This window comes from Struthio camelus, chromosome 17 (assembly GCF_040807025.1).
Source record: "Struthio camelus isolate bStrCam1 chromosome 17, bStrCam1.hap1, whole genome shotgun sequence".
NCBI classification, from domain to species: domain Eukaryota; kingdom Metazoa; phylum Chordata; class Aves; order Struthioniformes; family Struthionidae; genus Struthio; species Struthio camelus.
Genome location: NC_090958.1, coordinates 19,269,373 through 19,284,734, shown reverse-complemented (window position 1 = coordinate 19,284,734; position 15,362 = coordinate 19,269,373). Strand labels below are relative to the sequence as shown.

General features: G+C 65.8%; 1 protein-coding gene across 3 annotated transcripts in view; it reads right to left on the bottom strand.

Annotated features, from left to right (window-relative positions):
• Positions 1 to 15,071, bottom strand: part of FAM222A (family with sequence similarity 222 member A) — a 33,164-nt gene extending 18,093 nt beyond the window's left edge. For 2 of the 3 annotated variants that reach the window (XM_068911694.1, XM_068911695.1), the window contains exon 1: positions 13,173 to 13,876. The gene's annotated coding sequence lies outside the window, so the exon portion shown is untranslated. Of the gene's footprint in view, positions 1 to 13,172; positions 13,877 to 15,027 lie in introns of those variants that run through there. The other variant, XM_068911693.1, reaches the window with a different exon arrangement.
• Positions 15,072 to 15,362: the final 291 nt, after the last annotated feature.

The window sequence follows — 15,362 nt, the reverse complement described above, 5'->3', positions numbered from 1 at the left end:
CCTTGTTACCATGCAATTATTCCAATCTTGCATTTCTCCGAGATTCCATCTGTCCTAGCGCTCTCTAAATGAAAGACAATCATGTAACCACCTTTCATTATTCACTATTTTACTTTCAGCAAAGGTACCCTGAAAGAAATGATTTCCTCTGAAAGGGACTTTTATTCGGTTTCAAAACCAATTTTCTCCTATTACTGTCTTAAAAAAAAAAAAAGGGAGGGGGGGAAGGGAGGTGTTTTTATTTCATACATTACATATCCTTTGTTAATGCAGCTCACAGTAAAAGCAGCCGTATCCATTTTCTGGCTTCGATTTCTGGTAATTTTAAAATATGCCATTACAATCAGGCAGAAATTATACAGTTTGAAAAGAGAATGAAGTGCTTCTTATTCAGAGACCGAGCGCACTTGACTGCTCAGTAGCGTGCGTCTCTCCGCCGGGACCGGGGTTCATTACGCAGCCCCGCGCGGAGCGGGGTGGCAGCCCTCCCCGGCACGCACGGATGCGCGGCACGCGCGGAGGCACGACCCACGCAGAGGCACAACCTCCGCGGATGCATGACCTGCACGGATGCACGACTCGCACGGATGCATGATCTGCGCGGATGCATGACCTGCACGGATGCACAACCCGCACCAATGCACAACCTCCACGGATGCATGATCTGCGTGGATGCACAACCCGCACCAATGCACAACCTCCACGGATGCATGATCTGCGTGGATGCACAACCCGCACCGATGCATGACCTTTGCAGATGCATGATCTGCATGGATGCACAACCTGCACTTATGCACGACCTCTGCAGATGCATGACCTGCGTGGATGCACAACCCGCACCAATGCACAACCTCCACGGATGCATGATCTGCGTGGATGCACAACCCGCACCGATGCATGACCTTTGCAGATGCATGATCTGCATGGATGCACAACCTGCACTTACGCACGACCTCTGCAGATGCATGACCTGCGTGGATGCACAACCTGCACCGATGCACGACCTTTGCGGATGCATTACCCACACGGATGCACAACCTGCACGGACGCACTACCCGCACAGATGCACAAACCACGCAGATGCATGATCCACGTGGATGCACGAACCGCACGGATGCACGACCTCCGCGGACGCATGACCCACGTGGACGCATGCCACACACGCAGGCACCACCTGCACAGATGCACCACCTGCACGGACGCGTGGCACACATGGAGGCACCGCCCGCGCGGAGACAGGACCACGTGCGCAGCCCCGGCACCACCTGAGCCTCCCCTCCGCGCCGACCCCGGCCGGCCGCGCTAAGCCGCAGGCCGGCGTCCCGCAGGCAGCGGCCATCTGGCCGATTAGCGCACGAACGTCATCGCCGCCCCCGCGCCAGCCCGCCCCACGCCTCGGCCCTTGCCGGTGCCGCCGAGCCGGGGCTGCACGCGGCAGGGCCGCCCGGCTCCCGCTGCCACCGCGCGCGCGTCGCGTCGGCCCCAGCACGGAGCAGAAACCGGAAAAGCGCAAGCATCGCCCGCTGCCGGCCGGGGCAGCGGGACGGCGGTGACACGCGCGGGGCACGCGGTGCCGAGGCGGGACAGCGCATCGTGGCGGGGAACCTTCCGCTTGCAGCCGGGAGAAACGGGCCGAGAGCAAGGAGGAAGCACGCGCGCACGGGGACAGCGAGCGGCGGAGGAGCGGCAAAGCCGCACCGGGCTGGGGCAGGATGCGGTGGCCGGTGCCCGACTCAGGCTGCTCGGGGACGTCGGCCGGGCAGGGGTGCTCAGCACCGGCATCGCCCGCTGCTGGGGACGCTCGGGGACGTCGGCCGGGCAGGGGTGCTCAGCACCGGCATCGCCCGCTGCCGGGGATGCTCGGGGACGTCGGCCGGGCAGGGGTGCTCAGCACCAACATCGCCCGCTGCCGGGGATGCTTGGGGACGTCAGCCAGGCAGGGGTGCTCAGCACCGGCATCGCCCACTGCCGGGGACGCTCAGGGACGTCGGCCGGGCAGGGGTGCTCAGCACCGGCATCGCCCCGCGCCGGGGACGCTCAGGGACGTCGGCCGGGCAGGGGTGCTCAGCACCGGCATCGCCCCGCGCCGGGGACGCTCGGTGACATCCCCGCAGCATCGACCTTGCAGAGGTCCCCGAGCTCCGCTGGCGACCTGCTGCCCGCCGGCAGGGAGCCGCCTCCGCGGGGCTGGCGCGACCCCGGCCGCGAGCCGCGGCGGCAGCGGAGGAGCAGCAGCAACGCAGCCATCCGCCGGCAGAGACGCGGGAGCCACATGCCAAACTAAATAAAGCCAGCGATTAATTCAGCTCACAGTTTCGCCCCCGTCTCCCAGTGTCACACAGCTCTCAGCAGAGACAATTTTTTAGACAGCCAAGCGAAGCTTCACCCCATATTAACGTGCGCGCTTAATAGCTGCTGAGGCTCCCCGCTCGGCGCGCTCAGCCCGCCGCACGAGCGATCCCTAACGCCTCCCAGGCCGGGGCGCCGCGTTCCCGGGGAGCCGCGCGCCCGGCCGCCTTTCGCCAACGCTGCCGCCGGGAAAAGCCGGGACGCTGCGCCGGCCAAGCGCTTCGCGCGGGCTCCGTGAGCGCCGTCCGCGTCCGAGCTCTTTGCAAGCAGCGGGATCCGGTTCAGCGCGAGCTGCCCCGGCTCTTCCATAGGGAGAAAGGCAGCGAACCTGCCTCGAGTTTGCAAGGCCTCTGCGGCGCCCGCCGGGGCGAGGACGGGGGCCGGGCCGGAGAAGAGCCCATCACCGCCGCATTAAACACCTTCGGAGATAAAGGCGGCTTAAAGAGCGGCGGTGCGGCCGAGCCCAGCGCCGGCCCCGCGTCCCGCCGCCGCCGCCCTCGAACTTTGCCCGTCCTTCTGCCTCCTCCGCCGGCTCCTTCCCGCGCCTCTTCCCCTCCCCGAGCCTGCTAATTTCCAAGCCCTATCGCTACATCGGACTATTTATAAACCCAAGGTCTTGGTGACTTTAATAAAAAAAAAAAAGAAAAAAGGAAAAAAAGCCCCGTCTACGTCTGAAGCCCCAATGACAGAGCGCCCTGGCACCTTCCCCGACACCAGGGCTGATAAGGCGCGCTTATCTGCTGCGAGAGCCCCGCCAAGGTCCCTTCGGCGAGATAAGGCCAGCGCAGCTGTCGATGGAGGCTTTCGGGGCGAGGATTTAGATAAAAGAAAATGCGACGGGGCGGCGGCGGCGGCAGGGGGATGCAGAGGGAGCCGGGCCTGCGCCGCGCGCGGGCGGCTCGCCGGCCAGAGCGGCGGCTAAAGGAGAAGCAGCCACGCGCTACGGGAAGAAGGGGCCGGCCGGCAGCGGGGCCGGCAGCGCGCGCCGCCCGGCCCGGCCGCGGAGAAACGCCCGCCCAGAGGGATCGCGGGGCCGGGGAGACGGAGCGGGGCAGGAACGGGCACGCTGCCGGGCGCGCCACGACCGAGCCGCTCGCGCCAGGCCGGCGCGAGGGACGCAGGGTGCTGGGACGCAGGGCACCGGGACACAGGGCGCTGGGACACGGGATGCTGGGACACGGGGTGCCAGGATGTGGGATGCTGGGACCTGCGGCACTGGGATGCAGGATGCCAGGACACGGGGAGCAAGGACACAGGATGCCAGGACACGGGGTGTCGGGATGCAAGATGCCGGGATGCGGGGTGCTGGGATGTGGGGTGCCGGGATGCGGGGTGCCGGGATGCGGGGTGCCGGGATGCGGGATGCTGGGACACGGGGCGCTGGGATGTGGGGTGCCGGGATGCAGGATGCTGGGATGTGGGATGCTGGGACACAGGATGCTGGGATGTAGGATGCTGGGATATGGGGTGCTGGGACACAGGGCGCTGGGATGCGGGATGCTGGGATGAGGAACAGCAGGATGCAGGATGCCAGGACACGGGGCACCAGGACGCGGGGCGCTGGGATGCGGGATGCCAGGATGCGGGTGCGCTGGCCGGGGCAGCATCCCCGGGAGACGGCAGCTCGGCTCGGCGGTCGGTGCGGTGCAAGCGGCCTTGCCCGGGAGCTGCCGCGGAGGAGCCGGCCGAAGCGCCCGGCCGGACAGCGCTCCCGGAGGCGGGCGTCCGCGCCCGGCACCCAGCGCTTTAACGCCGGGCCGGCGCGCCCCGCGCCCGCTGCGGAAACCAGCCGCCCGCCCCGCGCGCGGCCCCCGGCGCTGGAAGCCAGCGGGAGATTTATGCCGGACCTGGCGAGGGAAGGGGCGGCCGAGGAGGGGGCCGGCGGAGGCGGGAAGGACGCGCCGCTCAATTAGCGAGGCTGACGGCTCGGTCCTGGAATGAGTTAAGGCGGGAAAGGTCACCCCGCGGTAAATTACGGGGAGCACGAGATAAAATAAAAAAGAAAGTTTGACGACACCTTGCCGAGGGCTGCAATAAAGCGCGGCGCGGCCGGACGCGCGGCGACCTTCCCCTCCGCCTGGCAAACGTCTCCATCAGGCCTGTCTAATCCGCCCTGAAACGGCAGCGCCCCGCTCCGCTCCCGCTCCCCCTCCGCACGCGCCAGCCCCAGGCCTTTCAGGGGGCCCTGTTAATAATTAAATGTTAATCTAAAAAGCAATTTTAGCTGCAGTGCTGCAGATCTGGTTAGAGATTACATTAGCATGTAAGAGTCAAGGGTAATTTTCTCTAACCCCTCTTGTGATCTTTAAAACCCGCAGATCTTAAAGCAACACCAGCTCCTCTGATTAAAATTGGAAGCTGGGCTTTGCAACGGATAACGATGGCCCAAGTGATGATTTTCCTGCTCCGTGTTTTGCTGGGGAGCAGGGGGAAGCAGGGGTCTCCCGGGAGGGTGCGGGGAGCCGGGCGCTCGGCCCGACCTCCCCGCACCGCCAACGCCCGGGACGGCAAACGGCTTCTCTTCTCCCGCCCTGCGTCCGATGAAAACTGGGGAAAAGCACCTGGGAATTACGTCCCTGCTCCATCGTGGGAAACAAGCCCAACCCGGCTGCAGCCCTTGGCCGGTGCCGGGGCAAAGCCGCCGGCAGCGGCGCAGCCCCTGCGTACGAGGGTCTTGCCCGAGCAGGACCCGTCAGGGGCAGGACAGTCCGGTCCCGGACCCGCTCGCCGGGGACGGGCTGGGCGCTGCCTGCGCCCCGGGGGCCAGGCTGCCGCCCCGACACGGCTCCTCGCGACCAGCCTCCCTGTTTGCAGCTCTCCCAGGGCCCGCGCTGATTTATGCGCACTTCGCCGCCGCCTCCCCACCCCTTTCCCCTTCATGCTTTAAGAGTGCCCGAGTCGCGCGCTGGCGGTAAAGACGCACGGCCCAAGGCTGCAGCACAAGCGAAGGGTTGGAGAGCGAGAAAAGGGGAGCGGCGGGGGGGACGGGCTGTTATCGCATGCACGCCGAGCCCCAAGCAGCAGCCGGGGCTCAGAGCTGCCCTGCAACGCCGCAGCCGCGAAGGGGCAGGCGGCTTTTTAACTCGGCTGCCTCGAGGACAAGCTCGGCTCTGCGGCCCGCAGTCCGGCGCCCCGCGCTCCCGGAGCGAGCCGGAGCCTCCGCAGAGCTGCCAAGGCCCGGGACGGGCTCGCAAGCAGCAAGCTGAGGAGGCCGAGGCCGGGCGAGCATCCGCTGCAGGTCCGGCGGGCTCCGGCGGCCCCGGTTCCCGCAGTCCCGGCTCCCACGGCCCCGGTTCCCGCAGTCCCGGCTCCCACAGTCCCGGCTCCCACAGTCCCGGCTCCCACAGCCCCGATTCCCGCAGTCCCGATTCCCACGGCCCTGGTTCCCGCGGCCCCGACCGGCCGCCTCTGTGCCGCGGGGTCCGGCTCGCTCAGCGCAGAGCCCTACGCCGAGCGCTCCTCCGCGTCCGGCCGGCACGGACAAGCGCTTTCGTGTTCGGGGAGGAAATACGCGACAGCGAGAGGAATTGCCGGGGAAAGAGCCGCAGCGGCGGGCGGCCCCCGCCAGCCCCTGCCCTGCGCCAAGCCTGGACCCGCGCGCCGCAGCCCTGGAGCCGCTCAGCACGGCTTTGCTCGGGAGCGCGGCCGGCCGGAGGAAGCGCGTGCCTGGCGGGGGAACCGGCCGAACCCACGCGGAGCCACGGTTCGCGGCGGCGCGCTCCCGGCGGGCGCCCGCTCCCCCGGGGCCCGACCGCTTCGGGATCCAAGCTGGCCTGCCCAACGCCGCTCTGCAAAGAGCCATTTAAAAATCACATCAAGGAAAAAAAAAAAAAAAAAACCAAACGGAAACAAAGTCCTTTGGTTGAAAGCAGGGCCGCGAAGACGGGACGACGCTGAGGGTTCGGCCCCCGAGCAGGAAAACGGCTGTGGCAGCACAAAGAGCAAATTGAATCAGAGAACACAAGTAAATTGCCTCCTGACTGTTACAAATGGTCTGATGGAAGAAATAAGGTATCGGATGTGTACATAACAATAGAATTAAAAAAAACAATTCAAGTGCTATTGAGCATTTGCAGACATCCTTGCAAAGGGCTGGGGCAGCCTGCTTAAATTTATGTGTCAGCTTTAAGGAGGCCTCTCATCAAATGAGCTATTTTGGGCAGAGATTAAAGCTCTATTTTAGCTGCGCGCGGGAACAGCTCTCCCGAACAGGTTAATAACGGTTCTGGAAAGCGGGGCGGCTCGGCGCCGGCAGCGGCGGGCGTCCCGCGGGGCGCAGGGCGGCCGGAGGCGACCCCGCGGAGCCTCTGGCCGAGCAAAACACGAGACGCGGCGCCGACGCCAACAGCTACCGGGCGCCGTCGGCCCGGGCGAAGCGGCACCGGCGCCCGAGAGCCGGCCCGGGCGAGCGAGAGGGCGGACGGGCGCGCAGGAGCGCGCCGACCCCGAGACCGCGGCCGGGACGGGGCAGCGCAGCCCCGGCGGGCGCCAGCTCGCTAGGAGATCTCCCGGGCGCAGGGCCGGCCACCGCCAAAACCTGCCTGTATCCAACCCCTCCGGCAGGGACGCAGGGGGCGCGGGGCTCCCAGACCCCGCGTCCGCCCCGCCGGGAATCGGGGGCCCCGAGCGCCTGAACCTAACGAAGGGTGGGTGCAGGGCAGACGGCGCTGCCGAAATTACGATGATCAGAGGCGCCCGCAAAGGCTTCGCAGGCGACCAAGCGCCCTGAAAGGCGAGGCGAGAAGGGAGACGAGCGAAGCAGACGTCGTCTGCCCCGCGAGCCTGGGAAGGAAAAACCAACTTCTTCCCTTTAATATTTAAAAAGAGTCCATCACCCTAAGTCTCTTTGGTAACACAAAGCTCCGGAGATTTAAACCCTTCTCACCCGGAGAGATGGAAATGAATGGTGTTCTTTAATGAGCTGGTTCAGCAGAAAAGACCGATTTCCAAGATTGCTGTAGGAATTCTTATAATTGATGTGTACTTTTGTAACGCGGATTATGCCGCCGCCCGGCCAAATAACGCCGGCTTGTCGGCAGCTCGCCGGGGTGGCCGGGGGAGCGCGCGCGCAGGGGGGACGGACGGCCGGACGGCCGGCGGTCCCCGGGGCACGCAACACAGCACAGAGGGGAGGGGAAAAAGGCAAAGCTCCCGCCAAAGGAAAACTAAACAGGCTTTTCGTAGTTAGCCGCCGATAATCCAACGCGGCCACTGAATAGGAAAATAAGGCATCCGTCAAGATTTATGCATCCGTGTTACAAAGACCTACTTTCTCCCGCCTGTTCCGCGGAGCCGCCGGACGCGGAGTAACTAACAGGAGCAGAGGACACCGCGAGGGCCCTCCGAAGGCCGCGGAGTTTCCCTTGCGTGTTCATAGCAATTGTAGGGAAACGCGCAACAGCGAACGGCAACAGCTGACAGCCGCGCTGAAGCAGACACGCTCGCGAGCTGCCTCCCTCCCGCGGCTGATTGGCGTTAATTGCGCGCGTTTGCAAAGCAGAACAGAAAGTCTGACACTCGCTTCAAGCGAACATTTCTTTCTAATAGTCTTAATGATTACGACGAGAGCTGACGATCGTTGCGCTGCGCTACCGGTCCGGAGAGCGGCCCGGGCGGCTCGTGCCGGCGCGCGTCCTCGTCCCCTCGTCCCCGTCCCGCTCCCGGGGGCGCCGAGACCCCCGCCACGGGGATGGCGTGGCCCCGGCCGGCCCCGGGAGCCGGGAAAGGCGGGCGAGGGGCCGCCGCCGCCGCGGGAACCCGGGAGACGACGGAGAAGTGGCACGTCAAAACCCCACAGAAAACAGCAGAGCTGGTTATTAAAAGCCGATTAATTAAACCTAACCGCGGTTTTGGGCAGAGCCGCTTTGCTAGGCTGGCCGGCCCTGGGCGCCCTTTGCAAACCCCGGGAGCCACGGCCGGGCGGGAGGCGCAGAGGGAGCCCGCCGCGGCCATCGACCGAGCACCGCAAAGCGGGACCGCCAAAGGCAGAGCCGACCGCCCGGCGCGGCAGCCCCGGAGCCGTGCCGGAGGCCGCGGGCCGCGCCGCGCGGGGCTCCGGCTCCCTCCCGCCGGCGAAACGGGGCTCGAAACGGGGAGACAAGAGCAGCCGAGGCGCCCGGCTCGCGGCGGCCTTGCAGCCCGTCGGCTTCTTACCGCCTTCGCCGGCCGCTGCAGCGCTTGGGCTTCGGGGTTTCTTAGATCACGAATAACTGTTCCCGGATGGAAAGAAATAAAGACTCGACCCCCCTCCCCTTTCTATTCCCCCAAAAAGTCCGTAAAGAAGAGCTATAAAAACGGCTTGTTATCGCACCTCGCGAGGCTCAGACTGTATGTTATTGCTAATTGGGTATAACATCCTTGTCTTGTTCTGCTCTCTGAAGCTAAATCAAGAAAGCACCACTGCTGCGAACTAATTATATCTCCGGACTGCAGACTCCAGCTTGTCTTTCCCTTTATTGAGTTAAAAAATGGTCACTAACCTTAATCTCCCATATCCCCAAGCATTAGGGATGCTGAAAAACTACCGCTTCCCCCCGCATCCCCGCTTACGCCGAGCAAGACGGCGCGCGCGGCCCGGGAAGGCTCTGCGCTGGCTCCCGGGGGAGGGCGGCGGAGGGGCCCTTCCCGGCCAAAGAAACCCCGTCGCCCTCCGGACGGGAGCCGGCGGCGCCCCCGGAGCTCCAGCTTGTTTAGTTTGGTTCAGCCTAGGCGCTCACCGGCCGGCCTGAGCCCTCTCCGCGGGGACGCCGCCAGCCGGGAGCGCCCGGACGCCAGCGGCTCTTCCGGCACCCGCTTCTGCTTTCCGGCTTCCCGCCTGGCCGCGAGGTCCGGGCCCCCGCCGGACCCGCACCCTTTCAGGGAGCGCAAAGATCAGGGGGAGCCCATCGGCGCCTGAGCTTATTTATGGATTTGTAGTCTACCCGCGCGAGTCGAATAGGCCCCGGTGCCCGCGCAGCCGGGCTCCTGCGCCGGCACCAGCTTCCCCGCGGCAGAAAGCGACACGAACGCTTCTCGCCGACGGCTAAACCTCCCCACCGCAGGGTATTAAGGCTTTATTAGCGCGCGGTTACCGCCGCCGATAAGCCAGCCCTCGCTCTAGCCCGCAGCGCCGCCAGACCGACGGGCAGAGCCGGGAAGCGCCGCGCGGGAGGGGGCCGTGCAGCCGCCCACGACGGGCAGGGGGGCCGCGAGCCCGGGCCCGTCGCCCCGCTCCCCGTCGCCGGCTCCTTTCGGAAAGGTCTTCCCACCCCGCACGGCGGGCGGCGCGCCGCTTTGGGTTAAAACACCGATCTAGTCTCTCCTTGGCAAAAAGGAGTCCCAGGGGCTATAAAAATTCCCAGCAGGCTCTCGTCAGTCTCAGGCCATTAACTTTCTTTCATTGGGAGTTTGTTTACAGCCAGCCGTAAAGAGCAGCGCTCGCGCCGGCGAGCCCGCGGGAGGGCAGGGCGCTGCGCCCCGGCCCGGCTCCCGCTCGCCCTCCCTTCCAGCCCTGGACGGGGCTGCGGCATGGCCCGCGCCCACCCGCCGCTCGCCTCCCCGGGGACGCGCCGCAGCCCAGAGCGCCGGCTGAGGGGCGAAGGCGCCCTCGGCAGGTCCGCCACGCGCTCCGACGGCCCCTCACCTCACCCCCCCCCCCCCAAATTACCGGCCCGCAGCCGCCCCCACGGCGGGCCGCTTCGCGGCGACGCTCAGAAAGCCGCCAGCCATCTGCCGGCACGTCCCGCGAGCGGGAAGCAGCCTTGTCTCCGGCCAGCGACCCAGATCTTCCCCCCCCCCCCCTTTTCTCTGCAAGGCCTTAAAACACCGCGATGATTTATCGGGACAGCCCGGCGCAGCCCTCCTGCAAGGCTGCTTTCCAGACCCGGGCTCCTAAAACCCCGCGGGTCGGAGCTCGCCCGCGGCGCCGGGAGCCACGCAAGGTGGCGGCGGACCCTCCGGTGCCTTCGGGCCGCGGAGGCGGCAGGCTGCGCTCGCTCGGGGCTTTTCTCTTGCAGCCGTGGGGGATTAGGAGCGGATTGGTTTGAAACGAAGGCAGCGGCCCCGGCTGCGGCCGTGCGCAGCCGCCAGCTGCGGCAGCTCGCTCGGAGACGCGCAACCTCGCGGTGATCGCGATTCGGCGGCGCCGAGCCCGTGCACGGGGCAGCAGGGAAACACGCGCTCCCCGCTCCGGCGAGAGGCCTGGCCGCCCAGCCGGGGGGGAGCCCGCGCTTCCCGCGTCCCGGGCCGCAGCCGCCGCTCAGCCGGGAGGAGGACGGCCGGGGGGCAGGCGAGCCCCGGCCCCAGGGGCTTCGCCAGGCGCGGGAGCCGGGGACGGCCGCAAGCAGCCCGGCTTGCACCAGGCGGAGCGGCCCCCCCCCGGCCTCTTGCTTTATCCCGAAGGAAACGCGAAGAAAGCAGGGGAGGCTTCGCGCGCGTCAGCCGGGGCGCGCGGGGCACAGACGCGCCCCGGCCGGGCCGCCTTCAATAGGCGAAGCCCCAAACTCGAGCGCGCGCGGGGCAACGACTCCGGCGCTTCCCCCAAAACCCCAGCTTGGTCACTCCCCGTTCCCCACCTATGGGGGCACGTATACGTTTTAAACCATATTCGCTCCACACAACCTGTAATCAGAGCAACACAAATAGCCCCTGCTTCCCATGTAAATTAAAAACACCCATTAGGCAGATTTCAAAAGATGTCAGTAGGCTTATAATTATACACGACATCCTTCCGAGATAAAAGCGATTACCGGGGATGCAAATCACTTAGCAACCAATCAGTGCCCCCAGAGTGCAAAGCACTGACCAGCCATCCATTTTCGCCTCGTCCTTTTATTCCCTGCATCGAGCAAATACAAACACAGATAAAGAGAGGCACAATAGCTCTTGACACGCAAATAGGTTAACATAATAAAGCCAGCTTTAGCCGGCTCACTCGAGGGAGAAAAGCAATTCTCAGGCAAGCAGGAGGTAATAAAACAGGGCTTTTGTGTTCCTGGCTCCCATTCTCACCCCTGCGCCAGCTTTGCTGCATTAGCTGATAGGCATCGCGCTTTGATTGAATTACCTTTCATGAATATTAGCTTTTTGAGGAATGTGCAGGCAGAAGAGAAAGGAGAAACGTCTTATTTGTGCATGCATGCGCCGGCTGCAGACGGACATGCGGCCGCCCCGAGGCCGAGGCCGCCTGGGGCAGGTGCAGCCCCCAAGGGCGCCCCGACCCCTCCCCGGAGGCGCAGGGCACCTCGAGCGGGGCCTTTCGCCTCCGCTTTGCAGCTCAAGCGATGCCTGCAAAGGAGCCAAGGCAGGCGGCGCTGCCAAGGCCGAGCGAACCCCGGGCGAAGGCGGACGGACGAGGGGACAACCCCGGCCTCGCGCCCGGGACCCCGCGCCGCGCCGCCGCGATGCGCCGGGGCCAGGCCGGGAGCGGGGCCGGCCGGTTTCGAGCACCGCCGCGGGCCACGGCGGCCGAAGCCGTGCCTGGGGAAGGGCACCGGATTTTAAGCTCAAATAAAGCGGGTAAGCCGAGGGTCTAGAAACGAGGTTACGCAGCTTCTTCCCCGGAGGAGGACGGCCCCGAGCCCCGGCCCCGCGGCGGCCCGCGCTCCTCTCCGCGCGGGTTTCTTCCCTCCAGCCTCGGGATAAGTGTTCACGCTGAGATGTTTCAGTTTCTCACCGTACGGTCAGCTGAAACGGGGCCCGTCTTGCAGCCCGAGCTGCTCCAGCAGAGAACATGCCCCGCCATCGCTGACCTATTAAACCGGATAGAAAGCTTTATGCAAACACGGGGTGGGGGGGGGGCGGAAAATCCAAGTTCCTGCATATCAGGAATTGCTTTCTTTCGCCCTGCTTTAAATACAAGGTCACAGGAAAGCTCTGGAGAGCTTTACTCTGCTACGGTTTCGAGGCAGCGGCGCCGACCAGCGCGCAGCAAACGCCCGGGGCTCCCCCCGGCGCAGCCGCCCGAGCAGGCGGCGGCGTGCGACGTTTCACAAAGTTTTACAGATCCTCAGCGAGGAAAACAGAAGCTATTCCCACCCGCTCGGGGAGAAAGCTGCTCACGGAGACGAGAGGGGCCGGGCACAGGTCCCCCGAGGCGGGTGACGACCGGGGTGCACCCGCGGGCGCCACTGCACCGAGGGGCTGCCCCGGCGGGTGGCGCGGGGGACGTCGCGCGGAGGCTGCGCCAGCCCGGGTCTCGTCCCAGCGCTGGGAACTTGCTAAAAAGCTCGCTCAGACATCGCACCTGAAGGCACGGACCCGCACGGAGGAGGCGCGGGAGCCGCGCGCCCCCGCACGGCCACGCGCGCGCCCGAGCCGGCGGCAGCACGTGCCCCCTGCTCGCCTCCCCAACAGCAAAACCCCACAGCCCCGGCAAGGAAAGCTGCAAATCTTCTGAAGCCCACCCAACTGACAGCAGCGAGACCCGGGACGCTCCTCACCACGCAGGCCCCGTGGCTCTGCCCCGAGCGCCGCGGCCGTGCACCTCCCGGGGACTTCACCCGCCGGCCACGCGTCGGACGGGAGCCTCCGTAGCGCGAGCGTCCAGGCACGCGTTTATCAAAGACGCCCATAGAGAGAGAGCCGTGCCCTGACCACCAGGCTCGGACGCACCGCCGCGGCCCAACGCCAAGCCAGCTCGGCCCTCGGGGAGCAGGCAGCACGACGGTAAAACTTCGCCGTTGCCTTTTCGCGGAAGCCAAGGTGCAGAAACGAAGCCATCCTGCAGGTTTCAGCCTGGCCGCGGCGCATCTCCTGCGGCAGGCTGCGACGAGCCGCTCCAGCCGCCGGCTCTCTGCGCCTGACTTCCCAGCTCTCAAGCCCTGCCTCTTCAGTGATTAAATTACCATGATTTCACGGCTCTCCCCAAAGCCAGATTTGGATGCTCTTGCAGATTCTTTGTCAGCGGCGCTAGGAACACCTAATTTTCTGCCCTCGGCTCAGGCAGCGAGGAGACATAGCCCGATCATCCCCGGTCATGTGAAAGGAACTGATCTCAGCTTAAGCAGTGGGAGAGCGCTAAGTGCCCAGCAGCGCTGGGCGGCTCGCTCTCCTCGCTTCTTCTCCGGCGGATCGTATTTCCCAGCGCTGAAGGTCCAGGAGATGCTACCGAGAGCCTCTTTCCACCCAGGAGCTCGTCTGAATGCCTTTCAGGAAATTCATTTTGTCTGCAGACAGCTCTCATTTGAAAGAGCTACCTGACACCCAGGGGGAGGAAGCGGGAAGCGAGACAGAATAGCTTTTAAATAAAATATCGCAGGGTTGTTCCGTTTTGTCTCCTTTCCTTTGTGACCGGCAATATCCACACGGATGCAGGGTCCGGCGTTTGGGATTTCACAGGTTCTTGTTCTGCTACAAATTGCTCCGGCAACCTCAGCGTCTCTGCAGGGTCTGGCTCTTCCCTGCTGCTGCTTCCTTTCCCCGACTGGGTTTTTACGGATGAGAAAACCCCTCTTTTCCATATGTAAATGGGAAACCAGGATTAAAAGAAGAAGCAGCAGCAGCTAAAAAAAAAATGAAACTAGAACAGCTCATCCTGGGAAGTGTCTCAGTTTTCCTCATGGAGGCACCAGTGGATATTTTATTTCCACTTATAATTCAGTCAACCCAAAAAAAAAAAAAAAAGTTGCTCCTGTTCCTTTCCAGCCGGCAGACTCGGTGGCGAGCGAGCAGGTCGCCGACGCGCTCCGGGCAGGCGGCAGACGCAGGGCCCGGCCCGGCCGTCCCCGCTCCTCCGCCGGCGGAGGAGCCTCTCCCGGGGGTGGCAGAGCCCAGCACCGGGCGCCGCCGGGCCGGCAGCTCCCCGCCATCGCTGGGTCCAGATGTGCACGGGGAGCCGGCGGCCCCAGCCGCACCCTCAGCTCAGCGGGGTCTCGCCACGTCCAGATGTGCACCGGGAGCGGGTGCACCCAGCTTTAGTCCAGGACTGGGGGCACCTCAACGCATCCAGATGCACGCAGGGAGCCAGCGTCCCCCAGCCTACGTCGGGGGGGGGGGGTGTCACCGCACCCAGTCGCGCACCGGGAGCCGGTGCACTCAGCGCTACGTCGGGGGGGTGTCACCGCACCCAGTCGCGCACCGGGAGCCGGTGCACTCAGCGCTACGTCGGGGGGGTCTCGCTGCACCCAGTCGCGCACCGGGAGCCGGTGCAACCAGCCCTACGTCGGGGGGGTCTCGCTGCACCCAGTCGCGCACCGGGAGTCAGTGCAACCAGCGCTACGTCGGGGGGGTCTCGCTGCACCCAGCCGCGCACCGGGAGCCGGTGCAACCAGCCCTACGTCGGGGGGGTCTCGCTGCACCCAGCCGCGCACCGGGAGCCGGTGCAACCAGCCCTACGTCGGGGGGGTCTCGCTGCACCCAGCCGCGCACCGGGAGCCGGTGCAACCAGCCCTACGTCGGGGGGGTCTCGCTGCACCCCGCCGTGCACCCGGCCCACCGTGCAGCGGGGTCTCCGCACCCAGCCGCGCGCCGGGAGCCCCCGGCCACGCTCCGGCGAGGTCTCTGCGTGCCCAGACGCCAGCCAGGAGGACCCGAAACCCCCAAACCTGGGCCGGGGGATCCGCCGTGCACCGGCCGCGCTGGGCAAACCCGCAGCCCCCGGCCCGGCCCGCAGCCCGGGGGGTCCCTCCGTGCCCGGGGAGCCCCCACCGCCCTCCGCGCGCACCACCCCCCCCCCCGCCGCCGCCGCCGGCCCCCCGTTACCGTCAGAGCTGGATGCGGGCCGGCTCCGGGCGCTGCGGTGCGGGGCGCTCCCGGCCGCCCGCCGCGGGCCGCGCAGGAGCGGCGCCCGCCCGACCCCGGCCCCGGGCCCCGTGCGCGGCCAGCCTGCGGGGGCACCCGGCGCTCTGCCCCCGGGAACGGGGCGGGGGGGGGGGGAAGCAGAAGCGGGGAGCGGGAGATCCAAAAAAAAAAAATTGCAAAAAAAAAAATTCGCAAAAAAAAAAAAAAATTCAAGCCGGTTTAGCAGGCGGAAGACACGGCGGGCGGCGGGGCCATCGCGGCGCGGTTCCTCCTCCTCCTCCTCCTTTGTGCGGCGG